At 48.1% G+C, this 22,484-nt stretch overlaps 1 protein-coding gene across 4 annotated transcripts in view; it reads right to left on the bottom strand.

Annotated features, from left to right (window-relative positions):
• SHISA6 (shisa family member 6) overlaps positions 1-22,484 on the bottom strand; it is a 258,687-nt gene that overhangs the window by 41,115 nt on the left and 195,088 nt on the right. The gene's annotated exons all lie outside the window — the stretch shown is intronic.

Below are 22,484 nucleotides of genomic sequence, written 5' to 3'. Positions count from 1 at the left end.
ATGTCTCTGCCTTTTAATATGCTGTCTAGGTTGGTCATAACTTTCCTTCCAAGGAGTAAGCATCTTTTAATTTCATGGCTGTAGTCACCATCTGCAGTGATTTTGGAGCTCAAGAAAATAGAGTCTGACACTGTTTCCATTGTTTCCCCATCTATTTGCCATGAAGTGATGGGACCGGATGCCATGATCTTAGTTTTTTGAATATGGTGCTTTAAGCCAGCTTTTTCACTCTCCTCTTTCACTTTCATCAAGAAGCTCTTTAGTTCCTCTTGACTTTCTGCCATGGGGTGGTGTCATTTGCGTATCTGAGGTTATGATATTTCTCCTGGCATTCTTGATTCATGTCCCAGGAGGACACTATTGGTGTGTCTCTGGAAACACAGTGGTGAGTCCAACAGACACAGAGCCTGCGCTCATGGAGTCCAGTATTTATTAGCAGTGATAGGCAATGAAGAGTTAACAAGTAGGTAAAGTGTTGATGGTGATGAAGTCTAAAATAGTAACAGCTGGATGTAAGAAATGGATGTTGACAGAAGGTGATGCCTGTTTATTGCATGTGACCAACAAAGGTGTGCTTCTCTGCAGAATCAACATTCATGCAGAGATCTTAAGGATGAGAGGGACCCACCATGTGCATGGACAGGGAGTGAGGAGCAGGACTGTAAGGGAAGGAAGAGTGTGTGTGTGCATACTGTGTGTGTAAAGGCACTGGTAGGAAAGAGTTAAACTGGATTGAGCACATGCATGGTGGCAAAACTGAAGTGACCTGTTGTGGCTGAGGGCAAAAGGCAGAGAGGCTGGAGATAAGTTTGAAGGAGAACAGTCAGTCAGGGCCTGGACCAGCAAAGAAGCTACTGCTAGAAAAATGATATAGCTGTTCTTATATGCAAAGCAGAAATAGAGACACAGATGTAGAGATCAAAATATGTGGATACCAAGTGGTAATAGAGGGGTTAGGATGAATTGGGCAATTGGGATTGATGTATATACAGTACTGATACTCTGAATAAAATAGATAGCTAATGAGAACCTTCTGTATTGTCCAGGGGACCCTCCTCAGTGCTCTATGGGTGACCTAAATGGGAAGGAAATCTAAAAAAGAGGGGATATGTGTATATGTATAACCGATTCACTTTGCTCTACAGGAGAAACTAACACAACATTGTAAAACTCCAATAAAAATCAATTTTTTAAAAAAGAAGCTACTGCAATCTAATGGAAAAGAGAAGGTGACTTAAAGAGGTGATGGAGACACAGAGAAGTGGGCAGATTCCAGACACATGTGAAGGGAGAACTGTCAGGATTTGCTAATGGATTAGAGATGGGAGAGGAGGGAAGGAGAGAAATGAGGGATGCTACTCAAATGTGGAGAACCAACCTCTGCTGAGAATGTTGGATGCACCATTTGGGAGCAGGAGGTAGCATCCAGCGTTCCCTTTGAACACAGTACATGTACACTGACATAGTGCAGAATTTAGGAGTCCGGGGTTCAGAGGGAAAGTTGAGGCTAGAGATGAAGCTGTGAAAGTCATCAACCTCAATAAACATCATAAGAGGAGATGAGTTCCCCTGAAGAAATGACAGATTGGAGAGAGAAGATCCAAGAGGGGACAGAGGAAACCCTTAATTCTATGACCTCAGTCTGGGGCTTGGGGTTTTGGCGTGGGGGGCAGTTAGGAGGAGAAAAATGAGAGTGTGTGATGTCATGGAAACCAGGAGAGTGGATCATCTCAGGAAGACAGCTGGGTGCTTCAGCAAGGTTAAGTGAGGAGAAGATGGGAAGGTGGTTACAGGCTTTGTGAAAAATGCAGTCAAGGTGACCTTGGCCAGAGCAGGATTGGTGGAGTGCGGGAAGCAGAACCCAGAGTGGTTGTGGGTTGAAGAACACATGCGAGGTTAGAATGAGGACAGTATGTGTTTATGGCTAGTATTATTAATTGTGGCAAATATGCATGATGTGGATTTTGCCATCTTGACCATGTGCAAGAGCACAGTTCAGTGGCGTTAAGTACATCCACCATGCTGAGCAACCATCACCGCCACCCATCTACAGAACTGCTTTTTCATCTTCGCAAATGAAATTCCGCACCAATTAAGCCCTACTTCTGCCTTCCTTTCTCCACCCAGCCCCAGGCAATCATCTTTCTACTTTCTGATTCGGTGCGTTTGAGTGGAATTCAGCCAGTATTTGGCCTTTTGTGACTGGCTTATTTCCCTTGGTGTATCGACCTCACAGGTTCATCTATGTTGTAGACCGTGTCAAATTAGCATGAATAAAAATCGCACATTTTCTTTATCTGTGCTTCCATCGACAGACACCTGAGTTGTTTCCACCCCTTGGCTGCCGTGAACCTGAACCACACTCTGTGAACATGGGCCCACACTCACGGCTCTCTGATGGAGGGATGAGAGGGTGAGAGCTGGAGTGGGTACAAAGTCAAGGAGAAGGCGTGGTTTTGATTGTGGTGGTGTTCTTCCCTAAGCTGAGAGAATCCAGGGGATTTTGTGTGCCTTTGGCAGTGATTCTGGGGAGAGGGAAAGGCAAATGCTGAGCAGAAAGGGGAGGGCAACTGATGGAGGGGGAGGGGAAGAGCTCAGACTCGAATGGCACATGGGCCATCGGACCCCCTTCATCTGTCGAGAAGGAGGAAGACTTGGCTTCGCAAGCAGTGCTTCAGTGGTTTTGGCAATGGCAGTATAAGGACAGCTCCTGCAAATGGCTTCAGTTTTCTCCATGAAGGAGGAAGCAAGCATATCAGCTGGGAGTTGAAAGGAGAAGAGAAGGTGGGAGGATTAGAGGAGAGAGAAGATCTGAAATGATCACCTTCAAGGAATGTCTTTCCATCTCAGTTGCACCTTAGAATCACCTGCAGGACTTTCCAGATATTTTCATGCCTGCTCCCTGTTCCCTATCTGATCACAATTTAATTGGTCTTGGGTGGGTCCAGGGTAGCCATAGTTTTAACTACAGTTTAGTTAAAAACAACGTAATTTTAACCTAGAGTTTAAAGTTAGTATACCTTTAAGTGAGTTATACTCCCCCATGTACCACCTGGGTTGAGAACAGTTTTAGAAGAAAAATAATAGGATTGCTGGGAGTGTCAGACCCTCATTTCAGATTTGTAATCATAAATTTCAAATGAGATGAATTTGTATAGTTTACACATGTGGATTTGTATGTGTGTGTGTGTGTTTCTAGCTCAATAAGTTAAACTGCTTCTCAGCCTTTTTTCTTTTTAAGCTCACACAGTTGAGTCCATCAATTTCTCATCGATGATTTCTAGCAATAATGGGGATAACCGCTGTCACCACATGCTAAGCGCAGTTCTGAGCATCTTAGGTCTCTTCATTTGTTCAGCTTCACAATACCGACATCTCCATTTTACAAAGAAGCAATGCTGCACAAAAATAAAATCAGGCAGGTGCCAATATTCACATCGTTAATTAGTGTGTGATACACAGTGGGACCCAAGACCAGGAAACTTAGACCAAGAACCTGTCCCCTTGACCATGGCACCACGCCACTGCTGTGCGCATAATCGAAAAAACCTAGTTCCAGCCCTGCCTTTCCTATGACATGAAACAGAGATGAAGTCAGTTGTTGGCAGATACCTCACAAGGTTGGAAGAAATACTCTGAGGATGTGAGTAGCAGAACCAGAGGATGTGAGTAGCAGAACCAGAATTGCAATGGAAGATCTTAAATGAAAAGTCTGAAGAGGTGTGGAATTAGACCCTGAGGTTTCATCATGAGGAATTGTTTCGACATCTGCTGCCAACACCCGGGCTGGCCGGGGAGATGCCTCCGGAGTTTTCCATCGTGGATCCCTGCAGTAGGGGCAGCGTTTGCACTTCTGCAGTGCTGCGACTCTGGGGGAAGGCCACCGGTTTTCCGCGTGCAACCCTGGAGGGGAGGATGGAGACTTGGGAGCCTCTTCACGCTGAAGACCTGGGATGAGGTCATAGCATTTACAAATCTGTATTTGGAGAGGATCCCCGGCACTGCCCTGACCTCTCAGTTGGAACTTTGTTTCGGATGAAGATGGGAGGGATGGGGGCTCCTAAAGACTAAACACAGAGCTCTGGCCAAGGAAGGTTTCAGAGCACACAGCCAGAGCAGAAGTCTCTGCATCAGGAAGGGAAGATGGTCACAACATCTTCCTTTAATTGGCCATATCCAGTATAAAATAAAAAACATAATAAAAGAACTTATATCTATATTAACAAGAAATTCATAGGAGAAATACTAGAAGAATGCTTTGCACTTAGGTGATTCATAAATATTTGTTGAATGAACAAAATAAAATTAATTAATGAACATATAGCAAAATATCCAGCCTCAGTGATCAAAGAAATGCTTATATAATAGATACCATTTTCCTCCTCCTAGATTTAAAAAATTAAGAAAAATACATAATATAAAATAATGCATGTTTCTTTGAAAAGGGAAAGGAAATAGGTACTCTGATATAATTACTACATAATTTCTGGAAATAAATCCAGTGATATGCATCAAAAATCTCAAAAGTATATAGACCATTTTGTCCAGCCATTTCATTAATAGGAACAGATCCCAAGAAAATAATTGACCATGTTCTCTGTAAAATGTTGAGAACAGCAAAAAATTGGAAACAACTTCAGTGTCTAGCAATAGCAGATTTGTCAAACAAAATACAGAGCTCCAAGCAATGGAACTTCACCATCCAGCCTTTCCAATGCATAATGTAGATAATTAAAAATTTTATACAGGTTAAGTGAAAAAATGCAGATTGAGAAGAGCATAATAGAATGCAATTCTCTGTTTTAGTTATATGAATTATCTGGATGGAAAGTAATCTGGAAGGCTAGATAATAAAAGGTTATCTTTGGTAAGATTGTTGGCATTTTTATTTTCTTTTTCAACTAATTCATATTTTCTAATTTGTCCACAATCTACTTATATTATTGGAATACTAAAAATTACTTAGAATGAAAAATGAAAGTGAAATAAATTTTGTCAGTTTCCATATGGACTTGATTCAACTTATAAGGTATAAACAGTTACAAAGTTAGACATGTGAGGTTAACAAAGAACAAAATTCACTATAAAAAAGCAGAAGCATGAGCAGTTATTGGGTGTGCAAGGTGAGCTAGATAATTGGGTGCTGCATTTATTTGTCTGCCCTTGGCAGCAAGGGCAAAAAGAATGACCCCAGAAGGTGAGACCATTTTTATCTGCATGAAAGAAAGGCAAACAGATTCACCTGAAGGGTTTATTCCTCGGGGCTCAAAGGTGGGAGAGGATGTATTCTCTGTGAAGAGCACAAATAAGGCAGTGGTGCTTTACCATGTAGATCATCAAAACCTCCTTCAAGGAGGTGATTTCCGCATAGAACTTCCTTTAAAACAGCGTGTAATGTTAAAGTGTACTTTGAAATCACCGAGTGTCCCAAACTGAATGAGCGTCACCTCAGGGGATCAAACGCTATCGCAGAGGAAGAAACCGAGGGTCAGAGTGGTGACGTATCATAGTCTGCTGTGAGCAGGAGCAGGGGGACTAGAATTCCTATCTCTTGATTCCTAGCTCAGGGCTCTTTGTACCAAACTCCAGTCCCCATCCTCTGTACCTCTGCTCTGTCTGTTCCTTCGGGACTGGACGGGCTGTTAGCAGCCGTGTGTCACTTGTGTTTGTGTCTGACCCACCCTCTTTTAGGATTAGGGTCTTCTCTAAGCAGAGATCTCTTCCTTCCCTGGTACCTCCTTCACAGGGCTCTGCCAGAGGGGGCCCTGGGATGGGATCCTGCACAAGATGGGAGTGTCGAGACATACTTTTGCTTTTTTGCAACCTGCTTGTACATAGCTTTGGGCTTCCCTCGTGGCCCAGATGGTAAAGAATCTGCCTGCAATGCGGGAAGCCCAGGTTCGATCCCTGGGTCGAGAAGATTCCCTGGAAAAGGGACTGGCTACCCACTCCAGTATTCTTGTCTGGAGAATCCCATGGACAGAGGAGCCTGGCGGGCTACAGTCCACGGGGTCACAAAGAGTCGGACACGACTGAGCGACTTTCACTTTCTTTCACTTTGAATGTTTAGGTGACAGTCACAGGCACTGCAGTATGACTGCACCATTCCTGAGTTCTTGCTAAAAGCCAGGCAAGCTCCTAAGACCTGTTCATACATACAGCCTCTCATTTTATGGTCACAACTCATGGTGGGGGTTGCTGTTCCTACCTCCGTTTAACAGGTGAGAACACGGAGGCAGAGAGCAGGAGGGGACATGTCTAGAAGACAACACAACTTCAGTGTGAACCCAGGTGGAATATTCGAGAGCCCCAGCCTCAGCTACCAACTACACTGACTCTCCATCAGTAGCGAGAATGATGGCGCCATATCATCTGGTGAGACAGGTTCATGGTCCACACACAGCCTGGTGAATGCTATCATACAATGCTTTTCGCACTTGATTTGGAGACAGACGTGAGTTATTTACTCCAGTCCAAGACAGCTGGCAAGTGGTGAGACTCGGATGGAAACCCACCTCTCCTAAACGTATACACTGTTTTCTGCTGTGTCCACTACGGCAAACAGGGTCCCACGATAAGACATGTTCTGAATCTCTGCATGCGAGCCCGGTGAACAAGAATTTAACTCACCTCGTGGATGGAGCCTGGGATCTGTGGCTTAAGCATTACCAAGACAGTCACAGGGATATGAGAAACTTTCCTCACTGTGAGCCAACCCCATCACTAGGCAAGGTCGACTGTGTGACTGTTTCTGCATTTTGAGGCCTGGGAAAAATCTCATCCAACCCAGAAGGCCTTTGATTGAAGCAAGGATAGAATCTGATTCCTTTCTTCCCTACTCAGGCCTCACTGAGCACTCGGGCACTCCATGGAGCTATAAACAGATCGCTCTGTGGTGTCCTAGTGGGGGAACTAGGGGAAGGCATCAAGGAAGGCTTCCTGGAGAAGGTGACGTCTAAACCTGTGATACCAAGGAAGAGTCAGAGGCATGAGCTCTGGGAAAGGGGCAGTGAGCGATGTGAGGACGGACAGGGCTCCCCCAGGCTGGGAAGATGCCAGGTCACCAGTGTCCCTGGAGGGTTCCAGTCCATACAGAGCTTCAGACAGACAGGGGCTACTACCCTCCCCCCGCCTCCCACCTCAACTCTGCTACCTCCTTCATGGACCTCTGCTCTCAAAGCTCCTCTCCCCAAGACCTAAGTGGTCAGTAGAACGCCACACTTTCCTCCTCCCTGGACAGCTGGCACAGAGCATCCCTCCCACCTAGAGCTGTGTCCTCCCCTCATCCTGCCATCCTTCCCCTGACACCGCAGCTTCCTCTCTTCTACCCCAGGGTGGGACGCCCTGTCGGACTCACCCCACTGCATCTGGGGAGAGCCTCCCCTGTGCGTCTCTCTGTCGGCGTTGGCATGCTTGCTCTGGTCTGTCTCGCAGTCTGGACGACCTTAAGAGGAGGGAGTTGCCAGACCAGGCAGAGCCGCAGAGGCTGTGAGTGAGGACTCTGCTACCCAGTGAACAGTCTCCAGGTGGTTCAGTGGTAAAGAACCCACCTGCCGATGCAGGAGATGGGGGTTCGATCCCCGGGTCGGGAAGATCCCCTGGAGAAGGAGATGGCAACCTGCTCCAGTATTCTTGCCCGGGAGATCCCCTGGACAGAGGAGCCTGGTGGGCTACAGTCCCTGGGGTTGCAGAGTCGGACACGATTGAGCACGCCAGCACAAACAGCTCTCTGTGGTTCTGGCAGGGTGCTGGTTCTGACTCCATCCCCAGGAAACGAAGGAACCCGGGACAGTACTCTGAGGTTCCCTGTCCCGTCTGCATGGTCACTGCTTTGAGAAGTCAGGGGAGGTTGCAAATGCTTTGTAGATGGTAAAGTCCATCGCGCAGGTATGGACCGTGTGTGATGCCGTGGTTGACCAAGAGTGTGTGCTGTTTGAGGGCGTCACCCTCAGTCTGGCCTCCCCATCCCAGGATTGCTAACAGGCTTCGGGTGAAGTCTGAGGAGCAGGTTCTCCTGACAATATCTGAGCAACTTCTGCCTACGCCCACAGTCTGTATAAACCTCCAGCTAAAGAACTGGGTTTTCTAAAGAAGAGTGGAGATATATATATATATATATATATATATATATATATATATATATATTCACTTTGCTGTACGGCAGAAGCTAACACCACATTGTAAATCAACTCTACTCCAATAAAAATGAACTAAAAACAACTGTTTAAAAATAAATCATCGCTTTGCTGGTCAAAAAAGAAAAAAAGAATTGGGTTTTCACACCCTGCTTTGAGCCAGAGGGTCTGAGACTGGGGTTGTGTAGGCGTGGTGTCTGCATCCACTCCACCCGGCCCACCTTTGAGACTCAATCAATGCTTGATGCCAACAAACCTTCCTGGGAGGATTTTAACACGGCATTATTATCCCATTCGGGTATAAAATCTTGTCCCCAAAGCTCATTATTCCTATAAATGAGAGTGATTGATTTAGACTCTTTTAATGTAATACTCAGACAAATGAGTGCTTTGTTGAAACTTAATAAATATGATCACCTGGAAAGGAAATTCCCTCCTGAGAGGCAAGGAGCCAGACTGTAGGAGAGACAGTAGGAGAGAAAGCCTTGTGGGAAAGGTTCAGGTCTCTCCCCCCGCCCTCCCTCCAGCCCTCCCGCCTTCCCTCCCACTCATGTGAGTGTGACAGATGGGACGAGAACAGTAAGGGGACCGGACAGGATGGGGTGGGCACGTGGTGTCTGAAATCTGAGTCAGGGAGGTGAGAGGATGTACTGACTCATCAGCCCCATTTTTCATCCAGTCGCCTAGACTTGGGTCTAGGGTCAACCTTGACTTCTCTCCTTCCTTCACACCTCACATCCACTCTTTTAAACAAGTTGTCAGCTCCAAGTATAAAACGCAGCCCATTTGGGGGAGAGTCAGCATCCTCCTGTGGTTTCTCCTTGTGCTCAGAACGACTCCCGGACTCTCTCTGGGGCTCTGTCTTCCTTTCTGAGCCCGGCTCTCCTCTCCCATCCATGTCTCTAGCCCAAAGAGCCCCATTTTTGTTCTTCAAGCACAGCAGGTTCATTCCCACCTCAAAGCGTTTGTTCAGCAGTGTACCTCTGCCTGGAATTGTCAAGGCTAACTCTTCCCCATCTTTCTAAAAACACGTGTTTCTTCCTTGGGCCGGGCAGTGTTTTTTTGATCGCCTATCTAAAGTGTGTACCGACTGTCCCTCTTCTGTATCCAATTGCCTTATGACCCTTATCTTAGTTCACATCTGTTTTATTTACATGCTTAGTCATTGATGGTTTCTTTCTGGAAGATAAACTCTGGAAGGAAGAGACCATTTTTGCCTTGTTCATGTTAGTGTCACTAGTAACTAAAAGAGTGCCTGGTGTATCGTAGGGAACTCAATAAATATTTACTGGATGAATGAGAAGGAAGCCATAAGATCGCACAGCCAAGGAGGCAGCGGAGAAGGATGCTGTGTGATCATCTCGTACATGGCACCCACCTGTGAGTACCACCTGTGGGCTGTGACCAAGGAGCCTCGTTTGGCAGGGTGCACATTGCGATGTCCAGAAGGGCTGGCTCAACCCCGGTGGACCAAGGTCAGGGATGCTGGCTTCAGTCCTTTACAACAGACCACATCAAAACCTTGGAATAGGTCTCCTAAATGGATCAAATTCTCTCTAGGCTTCTGTGACCAGGGTGGAAAGGGAGGGACAGCCTCCTCATGACATCTGAAAGGGCAATTTCTCAAGGTCAGATTTTGCAGAAGCGTTTAAAGCTTCTACTCAAGACCCGGGGCCAGGGAGCTTCCACGGATACCAGGAGACTCAGTCTGCTTGCAGCTGCCTCATTCCTGAAATTGAGATTTCACACAGAATGCTCTGGATCAGAACCGTTCACCTGCAAGGCTTGCGAGGCCAGCCTGCCACTCTTCCTCTTCATACGTGAGCCCCTTCTCACCTGCCGACCTTCAACAGAGGGCTGAGAGGTTCAGGGACCCTTCCAAGGTCGATGGGAAGTTTTATCCACCCTGCTGCCTTTCCGTAATAGCTCGAGCATCCATCCCAGATAAATGAACATCTCCCTTAGGTTTAAAAATCGCCAGAAGGCGTTGCGTTCTTTTGGTTCTGTTTTTATTACATCGTGAACATCAGTACAAGGTTAAATACACATAGAGAGAGACATCAGAAGGCTGCAGAGAGAGTACACATTAACATACTTGTACATAGAGAGACCGACAGAGCACACACATACGTGGAGAATAGAGATCCCAGCCGCCGGACAGCTGGCTACATCTGGGGTGCATTCCTGCACAGAGACACAGACAGCAGACGTTGGTTGATAAATGTCATCAATTAAAATCCAGCCATTTGTGTTACAGTTGACAATGACAGTGGTATACAAAGCCTGGTTACATCTCCAAGGGTGAAAGGTCCAGGGAACCTCAAAGAGCTTACCGGAAGCATCTCAGAGGCCAGGCTCTGAGGGGCGGAAAGAGGCCAGTGGTGACCACAGAGATAATGAGGGGAAGAAAACGGACCATCAGTCTCAGGAGCCACGGGGCAAGACAGCAGGGTCAATGGAGGCACGCTCTTCAAGAACCTTGGTGACGCTGAGACAGTCGAAGGCCCTCCTCCACCTTGAGCCTCAGCCCCAGCCCCACCTCCATTCTCCAGAGGTTGAAAATGGCCCCACAGGAGCCTGTTTCTGCTCTGTTCGAGTTACATTTGGTGACTACGTTTCCAGAGCTGAATACAAGGCAAAGGGCATCACTCCTGCATGATGAGAACTGCCATCAAAACCTCCAACTGCCAGCCTTGGGGTCTAGCCTGCCTATGCCTCTGACTAGCTGGGTGATCTGGACAAGTCATGTAAGCTCTCTGAGTCTGTTTCTTTACCTGACATAATGGTCCTGGCTAGTTGCCTTCTAGACCCCTGTCAGCTCTTGTAGAGGGAAATTCAGGGGACTTTTAATAGCATCTTTTTCTTTATCAACTTTTGATTTTGTACTGGGGTATAGCAGATAAACAACGGTGTGATAGTTTCAGCTGAACACCCAAGGGACTCAGCCATAAATATACATGTATCCATTCTCCTCTAAAATACCCTCCCATCCAGGCTGCCACATAAGCTTTAGCAGAGTTCCCTGTGCATAACAGCACCTTTTTCTGAAGAAATAAAACATACAGGAAATGACTGAATGAAGGTAATCAATATTCCCAGATACCTGCCTACCCACACCCCACAGTCACCCCCAGAGACCAGACCCAAAGCCAGCAACCAGACACCTTGAGACCCGGCTCTGTGCCCAAAGCCATCACAAGGCATTCAGGGCAGACTTCTCAGAATTAGGAGCCACTAGTGCCTGCTCCTCAAAGGCAGAGGTGACATCACATTTGCTTTATAGACCCCAGCCCCCAACCTGGCGCCCGGCTAGTAGAAAACGAGTTTAGTCTCAGCCCCCTACAGCTTTACACGTCAGAGCGATTGGACTGAAGTTCCGCAAGGTTCGAGTCTAAACATTTCAGCCTCTTCCTTTGTTTCTGAGACTCAACTAGAGGGACTTCAAAACACCAAAGTGGAAACTGGGAAAAATAAAGTGATGGATATCAAGGAACCGGCCACTGCCTGGTAAAGCAGTGGCCAGGGAACACGGCAATTCATCCATCATCTCGGCCTTTCCCTCTCTTTTCCTCTCCTTTTCCACCATCAGGAGAGGGAATAAGACCCCTTATCTTCTTGTGCCCTGTCTGCAAGTTACCACTGAGACCTGGAAGGGTCTGAGACAGGAGACTGTGCTCTGAACGTCTCTAGGTGGCAGTTGTCATCACTCTCTGTTTTCTCCATTGTCCAGTGCTCAAGAAGCACCCATCTTAGACCATCTGAATTCTCTTCGCTCCTTGGAAGAGTCACTCACCTCTCTGAGCCTGAATCCTTTCATCTGTACTATGCTGGCTGGAGAATGCGGTGAAGTGACGGATCTGATGTGCTCAGCACTGAGCCTGGCAGAGTCACTCAATAAACCCTTGTTAGTTTCACTTCATTGTTATCGTTACTGTTACGAAGGGGGAAGAGGGCTGGGGGAGGGTGGATGTGGCAGTGACACTATCCTGCTGTCACAAGCGTGCTCTGTGGGCCTCCGGGGCTTTGGCTGCAAACAGCTGGGGCTGCACCCTGAGCAGCAGCGACACGCGGCTGGCTTCCCAAGGATGCGTAATTAACATCCAGCCAACAGAAGCTTCTCTTCTGAAAAGAAGGGCAGAGACACAAACCCCAGGGCCCACCCTGGAGCAGAAGGTCCACAGGGCCTAGAATTCATTGCCTCCCTGAACTGGGAGGAAATGGAGGACCCTGGGAGGAGGTGGTGGGAGCAGCATCGTTGTCCAAGGTGTTGGGGGAGAGCCCTAGCAGAAAGGGCTGCCCCAGAAATGGGCGAGGAGTACCACTGTCTCTTCTTTTAGGACCTTTCATCCCCCTACAGCACTTTTGCATGTACCATCCCCCCAGCCCCCACAATATACACATACGTGCCTTTCAGCTTCATTCCCCCACCAGGTCCGACAAGGTCTCCTTCTCTAGGCAATGACAGGCTCCAAATAGCTCTCTACCTTAGCAAGACAGCTCTCAGCTAGTTAGCGCCTTAGGATGGGCTCATTTGTGCTATGGTGCTAATGTGCACTAAGGCTGCGTGAATACTAGCAATGCCTCACATTAGTCCCTGTTAAATAGTGGCTAGAAACACATGCAGCATGTCTCTGGAGGCTGAGACTGGGGCAGAGTGTTGAGTCATTGGTTCAGGCAGTATTGACCAAGGAAATCTGACTGAACGCCTGATGCAGGCACTCTTTCCCTCCTGCCCAGATTGCATTCTGAAGGGGCCTGAAAGCCCCTTGCAGGAGGTCTCCAAAGAGACAGTCTGGAAAAGCAGCCTTGTCAAGCCCCAGCATGTTTAGGGATAGAAGCAAGCTGTGAGGTCGCACAACTCCAGGGGGAGCCCTTCACACCGCTGCCTCAGTGCGTGGAACCCCCTGTCTGCAGCAGTGCTGGGCACAGCCCGTGTGCTCATATTCAGCAGCCCTGCATGGAGGAGTCCTGGAACAGTGGTCAACCAGCCAACTTTTATAGGTGACCCAACTGAGGCACAAAGGTGAAATGACCTGCCCAAGTTTCCCTCCCAAGGGGAGACCCACCCCCCCATACCCAGCCCAAGACATGTTTTATATCACACTTTCCCTGGTCTGCTCAAAAGACAAGCCCTTCCCTTGTACAGAGCAAAGATATGTGCGTAGGTCACCACTGGCCCAGATATGTTTATATATACATAGACAAACATATATATAGGATATATCCAATATGGTAGCCATGAAGCACACATAGCAATTTAAATTTAAGTTAATTCAAATGAAATAAAATTTCATTTTCTGTGTTACATCAGTCATATTTGAAGTCTTCAGTAGCTATGTGTGGCTTGTGGCTACCATATTGGGAATTTCCATGATCTCAGAAAGTTCTACCAGGTGGGCTATAGATTATACTGGGTCCACAAAGAAACTGGGAGTGGGGCAGAAAGAGTTATGGTTTTCCTGCTTATCTGTGTTTCATTCATTGCCCAGTGTGCCAAGCACAGTGGTTGCACTTCGCCTACCTGACCTCATTCAGTCCTCACAAGCTCTGTGACATAGGTGTTTTCACAAATCCCTTTTTACAGTTGAACTCAACAAGGTTAAGTAACTCGCCATGATCACACAGCTCATAAATGATGAGCCAAGGCTCTGACTCAAGTTCTGTTTGATTTCAGAGGCCAGGTACTTAAATACTAATCTCTCCTGTTTCCAGTGGATAGAAAAGGATATAGACCCAAATGCTGCTATTAGAGACAAGCAAACAGATGCTATTTGCTCGATGGCAAAGACAAGGAAGGGGCTCAGAACCAACTACAGGAATTAATGAGACTTGTTGTCTTAGAAGAGAAGACCAAGGGGTGAGTTCATCCTGTCCGCTAAGAATGGGAGACTGCCATGCAGGCAGTAGCCCTCCGTGGGTACCAAAAGCCAGGTATGGAAAACACAGCTCACCCAGTGCAGCTCAACCTATGACCTACAGGGAAAGAGACCAGGTGGTGAAGTGCTCCGGGGAGAAGTCAGCCCCTCAAGGTCACAGGGCTCCAAAGTGGTGAACCCTGAGGCTCATGCTGGGTGATTAATACTCAGAACAGGCTCGACCTTGGACCAGGCAGCGTCACCCTGGGGCTTGGGTTTCCTGTAGGTAGAGCCCTGTAAAGTGGCCAGAGGCAGAGGCAGCTGCTTGTCCCACTTGCCTGAAACTTTTCCTGGTTTTAGCATTGAATTTCTCACCTCCCAGGAACCCCACATTCCTGGGAAGACTCAGAATGGCTGATCATCCTCATCAGAAGGTAAGTCATCCTCCCATGGTCCTTGATTTGACTGCATATCAGATGCTTGGGACAATATTAATGACTGACTCTCGACTCCAGGCATTTTGATTTAATTGGTCTAGACGTCAGCCTGAGAATTGAGCCTTTTAAAAGCTTCCCAGGTGGTACTAATGCACAGTCACGATAGAGAACCACCAGCTTAGCCTGAGGAATCTGGCCTGATCCTGTTGCCGGGTTAACCTATCATGGTTCAGCTTTGTCTGTATCCCTCTGTGATGTTGTGATTTATAATAAGAAATATACATTTCATCTTTGCCTCATTTCTGGCGTAGAACTCCTAAAACCCTTGAAATTCCTAAGCGAGGAGTGCAATCAGGGTGTCTTTTGTTATGCTAATGAAGCGATTTTTTGGACCCCCCACCCACAGCCGGGGGCTGGTTACCAGGGAAACCGCTGTAGTCATTAGATGGTTGGAACTTTCAGTCCTGCTCCCAGACCTCCAGGGTGGGGAAAGGGGGCTGGAGGTTGAACCAGTCACCAATGGTCAATTATTTACTCAATCATGCCTATGTAGAGAAGCTTCCAGAAAAACCCCAAAGGCTGGGTTCTGAGTGTTCTGTGAACCCATGGAGGTGCTGGGCAAGTGATGCACTCAGAGAACATGGGAGCTCTGAGCCCCTACACACCATGCACTGTGGAGCTCTTCCATCTGGTTGCTCCTGATAGCATTGATGATATCTCTGTATAATTTGTGTGTGTGTGTGTTTAGTCACTCAGTCATGTCTGACTTGCAACCCCATGGACTGTAGCCCGCCAGGCTCCACTGTCCATGGAATTTTCCAGGAAAGAACACTGGAGTCAGTTGCCATTTCCTACTCCAGGGGATCTTCCCATCCCAGGGATCGAACCCATGTCTCCCACACCAGCAGGCAGGAGACATCTTTACCACTAGCCACCTGGGTTGCCCCCATCCGTTTATAATAAACTGATATAAAACAAGTAGAAAGGTAGAAAAAGAAGTAAGTAATCCAGTAAGTAAAATATTTTTCTCTGAGTTCTGTGAGCCGCTGTAGCAAATTCACTGGACCTTAAGGAGAGGTTAGAGGAACCTCCCACCTGTAACCAGAAGCCAAGGTGACAACCTGGACTTGTGAGTAGGTCTGAGATGGAGACGGGAGGGGCAGTTAATAAGGACTCCACCCTTATTAACCTGGGGAATCTGACAGCATCCACAGTCTCTGGGTAGAGAGCATCAGAACTGAGTTGAATTGTAGACACCCAACTGTTATCAGAGGATGGCTTAGTGTGGGGGAAAACCCACATACTGAGTGTCAGATACTACCCTCCAACCAGGCCCGATATAAACCCAGGCTGGCATCCGAGAGCTTCCACACTGTGGCTCCAGTTTAATTTTCTAGCCACTTCATCCTAGCTAGTGAAGCCAGCAAAAGTCGCTCAGTTGTGTCTGAGGCTTTGTGACCGCTTGGAGTGTAGTCCGCAGGCTCCACTGTCCATGGGATTCTCCAGGCAAGAACACTGGAGTGGGTTGCCATGCCCTCCTCCAGGGGATCTTCCTGACCCAGGTCTCCTCACTGCAGGCAGATTCTTTACTGTCTGAGCCTCCAGGGAAGTCTCATCCCAGCTATCTTATGCTTATCCCATGCTTATCTTATCCCATTATCTTAAACAGTCACTCTGGAAACCCCTGATGCAAGGAGTCAATAGATCATACTTGGAGAAACTCTGTTTTCACCTCCACCTTCTGAAGCCCCCTCTTGGCTGGACCGTTCTGTGTGGGTGCAGAGGTGGTGCGTTTTTGCCTATAGGCACCCTAACTGATAAGTAACTAGAAATTTAGGTTACAGTGTCAGGGGATGCAGGGCCAGGTCTGGGCAGCGACACGGTGGGGGAGTCTGGGCAATCAGGATAAGTAATGGACAGGCAAGACTGAGACAAGGACAGGATTATGGCGGGGGTGGTCTGGGCTGGCAGGCACTTTAATTCTGGGGTGGAATTCTGACGAAATAGGAAGAGGGAGGGATGAGGCAGCTGTTAGAGGGTGTGGGGAGATAAAGCCTCTGCTCCTGCCATGCCCCCCTTTGGCTCTGCTGGGATAAAGGCCCCCCATCCATTCAGTTTATGGATGTGATCCTGGTTGGGGGGCAGGGGCCCCTGGCCGTGCCCCAGTCTCCAGTATCGACATGAGATAGGTCTGCCCGCTTGCCCAGCCTGACTTAATTGGTATTTCTCCTAATTATGAGATTTAATCACCACCTCTCCAGTGAAATAATTTTTGACTCAAATGAGAAATTAGTATAAAAAAAGGGCAAGCAGACAAAGAAATACAAGGGAGAACAGAATTCAGTACAGAAAGCATTTTTAAATGGCGTGTGTGTGTGTGTGTGTGCGTGTGTAGTGAAACATTATTTCCTGTTCATCGCTGTCCATCTGACAGGAGCCCTGAGGCAGGGTCTCTGAGGGGCTCTTGCACTTGGCAGCTGTCTCCGGCTGGGTGGGGGGAGACCAGGGGCTCTGAGGCTGGTGAGACTGGGAATCTGGAATTCAAATATGGCTCTCCGGCTTCAGGGCAATCCGTACTGCACCCCTGCGCCTGGCCCCCTGCTGATGGGTGGGAGGTGACGCACCTGTGGCCTTTCTTGAACCAGGGGTTGGAGGGGTGGGCAAGTGGGGGGAAGAGGGTGAAAAGGTGTGTGTGTGTGTGTGTGTGTGAATTGTATCTGGCTGACTACTGAAATGGCCACAGTGATCAGAGGTGACCCTGCTCTATAGGTGAGGCAGCTCCAATGAGCTCATAGTAACCCTGACTCAAAGCTTCCTGAACATTCTTTACATTCCTGGAACACTTACCTGTTAGTGTTTAGAGCATCTGGGAAAGGTCCCCATTTGCCAGAAGGCTGCCCTCCAGGGTCCCTTCCTACTACTGTGGGAATGCTGGTATGGAGGTTGGGAAAGAGACTGGGAGAGGAGCAGAGAGGTGTGGAACCTGTGAAGAGAGCTGACTGTGTGACTGTGTGACCACAAAGAAGCCCCTGGGGGCTTGGGGACCCCAGGAGCGCCGGAACACAGGCAGACCCGGAGCTGGGGTCCACCCTCGGGAGGAGGCTGCCCTCGCCTTGACCCGTCATCCGGTGACTAGCTGAGGCTTCCAGAGAATTCCAGTGCTGGGGAGACTTTTCCTGGGGAGACTGTTTCCTAGGAGGACAGTGGAACCAGGTGGAAGGGCCACCAGAGGATCCCAGATCCCTGGAGGGTCTCTGTCCTCTGACCGCAATCAGAGAGGCTGGGATCTGGTGTGAGACCCAAGTTTGAGGCCCACAGCTGCGCTTGTCCCCCTTCTGCTGGGAGGCCCAGACAGGCTCACAAAGCCGCAGGTGGATGGAGGAGGCCCTTGAGCTGAAAATGCCCCTGTGGACAAACCCTTTTCCCTGGGCCTCTCAGCCCCTCTGTGGATTCATCAACAGACCCCCTCTGGCACTCCCCCTGCGCCACCAGTCTGGAGGAAACGAATCAGGAAACGTCAAGGAAGGCCTCTGGCCCCGGTCTGACCACAGGCGGCTGGGAATCTGACCACCTGCCCTTCCCTCTGTAGTGAGTCAGGACCCGACACCACCAGCGGCTGCACCTCTTCAGAGGGCAGTGGAGCGTGTGGGCTCAGAAGCTGCTGGAGCAGAGTGTGAATAATGGAAACTGCTTCTGCCTTCATTAGGCTCACATTAAAATCTCACTCCCTGAAGCTTCAGAGGCGGCAGGGAGGCCCCTCCCTCCTCCATGGCCCTGGATGCCCGGGTCTCCTTCCACCCAAGTGCACACATCCACGCATCCCTGCCACTCTCCCCTTCCCCTTCATCCTCCCCAGGCTCACCGTCTGCTCCACGGGGACCGTCACTCGCCGTTGTCCCCTCCCCCTCCTCCTGCCTGCGTTCCCTCAGGCACCCCACAACCCTCAGCAAAGCAGCTACTCCAGCTCTCTGCCCAGTAACTAGGAGCGCAGGCCAAATCCTTGGCACACGATGGTCCTGTGAAAACAGGGTGGATGGTGGGCAAAGGGGGTCCTTCAGTTGTGTCTGACTCTTTGCGACCCCTGTGGACTGTAGCCTGCCAGGCTCCTCTGTCCAGGGAATTTTTCAGGCAAGAATACTGGAGTGCGTTGCCATTTCCTTCTCCAGGGGATCTTCCCGCCCAGGGATCGAACCCCAGTCTCCTGCAATGGCAGGAGGATTCTTCACCACTGAGCCATGAAAACCCCCTCCCCCCACCCCCCACTCCCACGTGGGCTCCTTGTCCCGGCCTTTATATTCCCAGCCTCCTCCTGATAAAGAAGAAACAGTGGTAGTGGCTGATTCGCTTTGTGTGTGACTAAGAACAGAAGGGAAGGCCCTTAGGAGATGTGGCTGGAAACCTTTATTTTCAGATATTCCTAAACCACAGTTTCTCAGCCTCAGGAATACTCCCATTTGGAGGCCAGATAATTCTTTGTTTTTGTGTGTGGGTGGGGAGAGTTGAGGAGGGATGGTTCTGTGCATCCTGTGAGGTTTAGCAGCATCTCTGGTTTTGACTCAATGAGGCCAGTAAACTGGCTTCCTCTTGCCCATCCGACTGTACCTGGGGAGCAAAACTGTCCCAGCTTGAGAACCACTGTGTAAGCCTAGCTTCTCATTTAGGCATCCGTGTAGCCTTGGTGTGTGTGTCTTGGGTCTACCCACCATCCCATCCCACCCCCAGCTGCCACCCTTGCCTCCTACCATCTACCCTTGAACATCCTGGAGCTCTCAGAGTTACTTTTTCTTTCATTTGACAAGTGAGGATGCTGCCTACTTTGCAGATGGATGTGAAGAAAAGATAAAAACTCCAGAAAATATATTTAAGCACTACACTCTGTTATTATTATATGCAAATAAAACTAAGTCTATATACTCAAGGGAGAGTTAATTTTAAGTGATGATGGATAAGGGCACTTCAGAAACTCAGTATGATTAGGTTGGGAGATTTGTGAAAATAGTTTAAAAGGAGGAAGGGACTCAAGAGTCAGGGTGAGAGAAGGAGAAAAATGTGGGAGCAGGTGCCAAGAGAAAGATTGTCATGAAAACCAGGGTCCTGGAAAACATGGTGGCTAAGAGGTCACAGTTGGTCTGGGGTAAACAGAGGGGCTGATATGGGGATTCAGGGAATGGATGTGTAGGTTAGGGTTGGAGGAGGTGTGTGATTATGCTAGGATGAGGATTTAGGAACTTGAAAGCTAGCCAAGGAGGGTGAGCAAAGAGAAGAACCTGCACAAGCAAGATTTAAAGCAGGCGACTGATCCACAGCAGAAAATAAGACAGCTTCAGAGACAGAGTTAGGGATGGGCAAATAACCAAGTGAGGCTGGTCAGGGCCAGTGATCCTCAGCCTACATTGCTGGAAAGAATATATTCTTTCTCCTGAGGTTGCTAAAATGGAAGAATGTAAAGGAGCCTGCCTGAGGAGGCAGCAGTGCAGAACAGAGAGACAAAAGATAGATGACTGATGATACCATCTGTGCACCTCGATCCAGCCATGCCTGAACTCTACAATCCCAGGCTCTTTCAGCAAAATAAAGGGTCCCTCTCACTAGTGTATGTGTTGACCAGTGTATTACCAATAATTGCTGCCCACAAATAGTGAGTACCACAAAGTCCTTTGTGCAAGTTTCTGGACACTGTTGAGCTATTATGTGCAGATTTAGTTATCCATTTGCTCACTGAGAGCTCACAGGACTGGCGTTGCATAAAACTAAGTCAGGAAAGTTAGCTCTCCTCCTCTAGCATCACAAAGCTCCAGGTTCTTTAGTCCTGGTAAAAGTGAAAATGTTGGTCACTCAATTATGTCGCTCAGCTGTGTCCAACTCTTTTGCAACTCCACGGACTATAGCCCATAGCCCACCAGGCTTCTTAGTCTATGGAATTCTCCAGGCAAGAAGAATACTGGAGTGAATAGCCATTCCCTTCTTCAGGGGATCTTCCCCACCCAAGGATCAAACCTGGGTTTCCTGCATTGCAGGTAAATTCTTTATCTGAGCTGTCAGGGAAGTTCTTAGTCTCAGTGCTTTCAGCCAAAACAAAAACTGACCTGATGATAGGTTTTTTTTTTTTTTTTTTTTGCCCTTTAGTCTGAATGAGATTTGAACAGGTTTTTGCCTTTTAAAGCAATTTAGGCAAACATTTGTTTGGGTTCCTGATAATCTTTGCTGAGAGGCACTTTATGGCCCTCGGGGCAGCTGGCCAGAAGGTGAGTTGTCACCGGTGACTTGCTATCAAGAAGAGTCACATCCCTAAGACTAGACCCCAGGTTCTCAGGAGGGGGCAGTGCAAGCTAATTTCATTCCAAGCTGGAATTCAAAAGAGCCAGGCAGGCCAGAGACAGGATATTTACAATAGGGTCTTGGCATTAGCAAATTGCTAAATTGAAATGTTTCCAGCCTTAGAAAGAGTCAGGGGCATTAGGACACTCTGGCTGAAGCTAATCCTATTATTTGGAGCTCTATCAGCACCAGCTTCTGGCTGGAGCCTAATCTCGGGGGTGGATTACTGAGTGGGGGGACTGCTTTTCTTTTCTGTTTTCTTGGCTTTCCTGGGTATTTCCTGGGTACGTGGCTGGATTAGGATGAAGACTGTGGCTGGTCCTTCCCTTGCTCCCATCCTCCTCCTAGCCAAATCCCACAACATTCCCTGGGAACACTGTTTGTGGGTAAGAGTGATAAGCTAGTAAGAAACTTTATTTTGAAAACAGTGAAAAACAACAAAGGAAATTAGACTTTTCTAACAAAGGAAGTTAGACTTTTTGCTCTAACTTGCAGGCTGGACTCAGCACAGTGATTGTCCTATCCTCTGAATGCCCGAGAGAAGAAAAGAGAACTTTGCTAAAACTGAGAGCTTCATTCCTTCCTTCCTTCTTTGATTCATTCAATTGTTCACTCATTCATTCATTCATCCATCCATTTGCCCATTCATTTATCCACTTGTTCATTCATTGCAGTGGCCCTTGGTCTCCCGAGGGTGGGCATGGTCACGACCCATATGTGCTCATACAAACCCAGACATGTGCATGAATGGGGTTGCCTGTGTATTTCTGAGATCAGGGACTCAGTAAACTTCTTCTGGAGTGTAGGCTTTGTGTTCTGTGTCACAACTATTCAACTTTGCCATTGTGACCTAAAAGCACCGCAGATAATAAATTACAAATAGCATGGCGATGGTCTAATAAAACTTGACTTGTGAAGGCAGATGGCACCAGATGTGTGGCCTGAAGTGGTAGTTGGCTGACACTTGGGCTAGCCACCAACTGTACTAGTGACTCACTTCCCTTGTGTGAACTTAGTAACCACAGTCTGCCTATTTCTCTGCACCCCTTCTGTGGTGGGTGTTGGAAACTCATCTTCCTGTGTGTTAGTACAAGGATGGCTCAGGAAGGGCAAGCGAGGTAGACCAGATGGCCCTTAAGATTCCTCCTGGTGTCCACATGCCAAGTTTTAGGGTGGATGCAGACTAAGAAAAATCGTTTTCTCAATGTGTCTGTTTATGGTCTGACCATGGGTGGTGTTCCGACTGACCTGGGAAGGGTCCTCAAAGATAAAGGGGCACAGTGCCCACCCAGGGCTGGGGTCTTTGCAACCCATCTTTTGTATCTGTTGGTTGGGTGGTTTATATTGCATATGGCATATTGATTCATTAAACTCTTTGTTCTTCTCTGTAGCTGGACTTCGTGGAGGTGTCTCATAATTATTTTTTGATTATCTGATAACTCCATGTGCAGCCTTGTGCATGGCATTCTGGTTCCAGAGGAAAAAGACTTGGGAGCTCACAGAGTAGCAGAGAAAAAGAAAAATAAACAATCAAGAGTCCAGTGTGCTAAGTGTGGTGAGAGCAGTAAGCAGTCATGTGGAAGGACAAGTTGGGCTATCTCAGGGCTATCTCAGAGGAGGGTGGAGTGATACCGTGTCTCTTTCTGGGGCTGAATTCCAGAGCACAAGGAGCCTCTTGGAAGAAAGAACTCACCTCTCAGGGGCCACCCAAAGACCACTGCACCCTTCACCTGCTTAGG

This window comes from Odocoileus virginianus, chromosome 17 (assembly GCF_023699985.2).
Source record: "Odocoileus virginianus isolate 20LAN1187 ecotype Illinois chromosome 17, Ovbor_1.2, whole genome shotgun sequence".
NCBI classification, from domain to species: Eukaryota; Metazoa; Chordata; class Mammalia; order Artiodactyla; family Cervidae; genus Odocoileus; species Odocoileus virginianus.
Note: the sequence above shows the minus strand (reverse complement) of the source record. Positions and strands in the feature narration are given on the sequence as shown.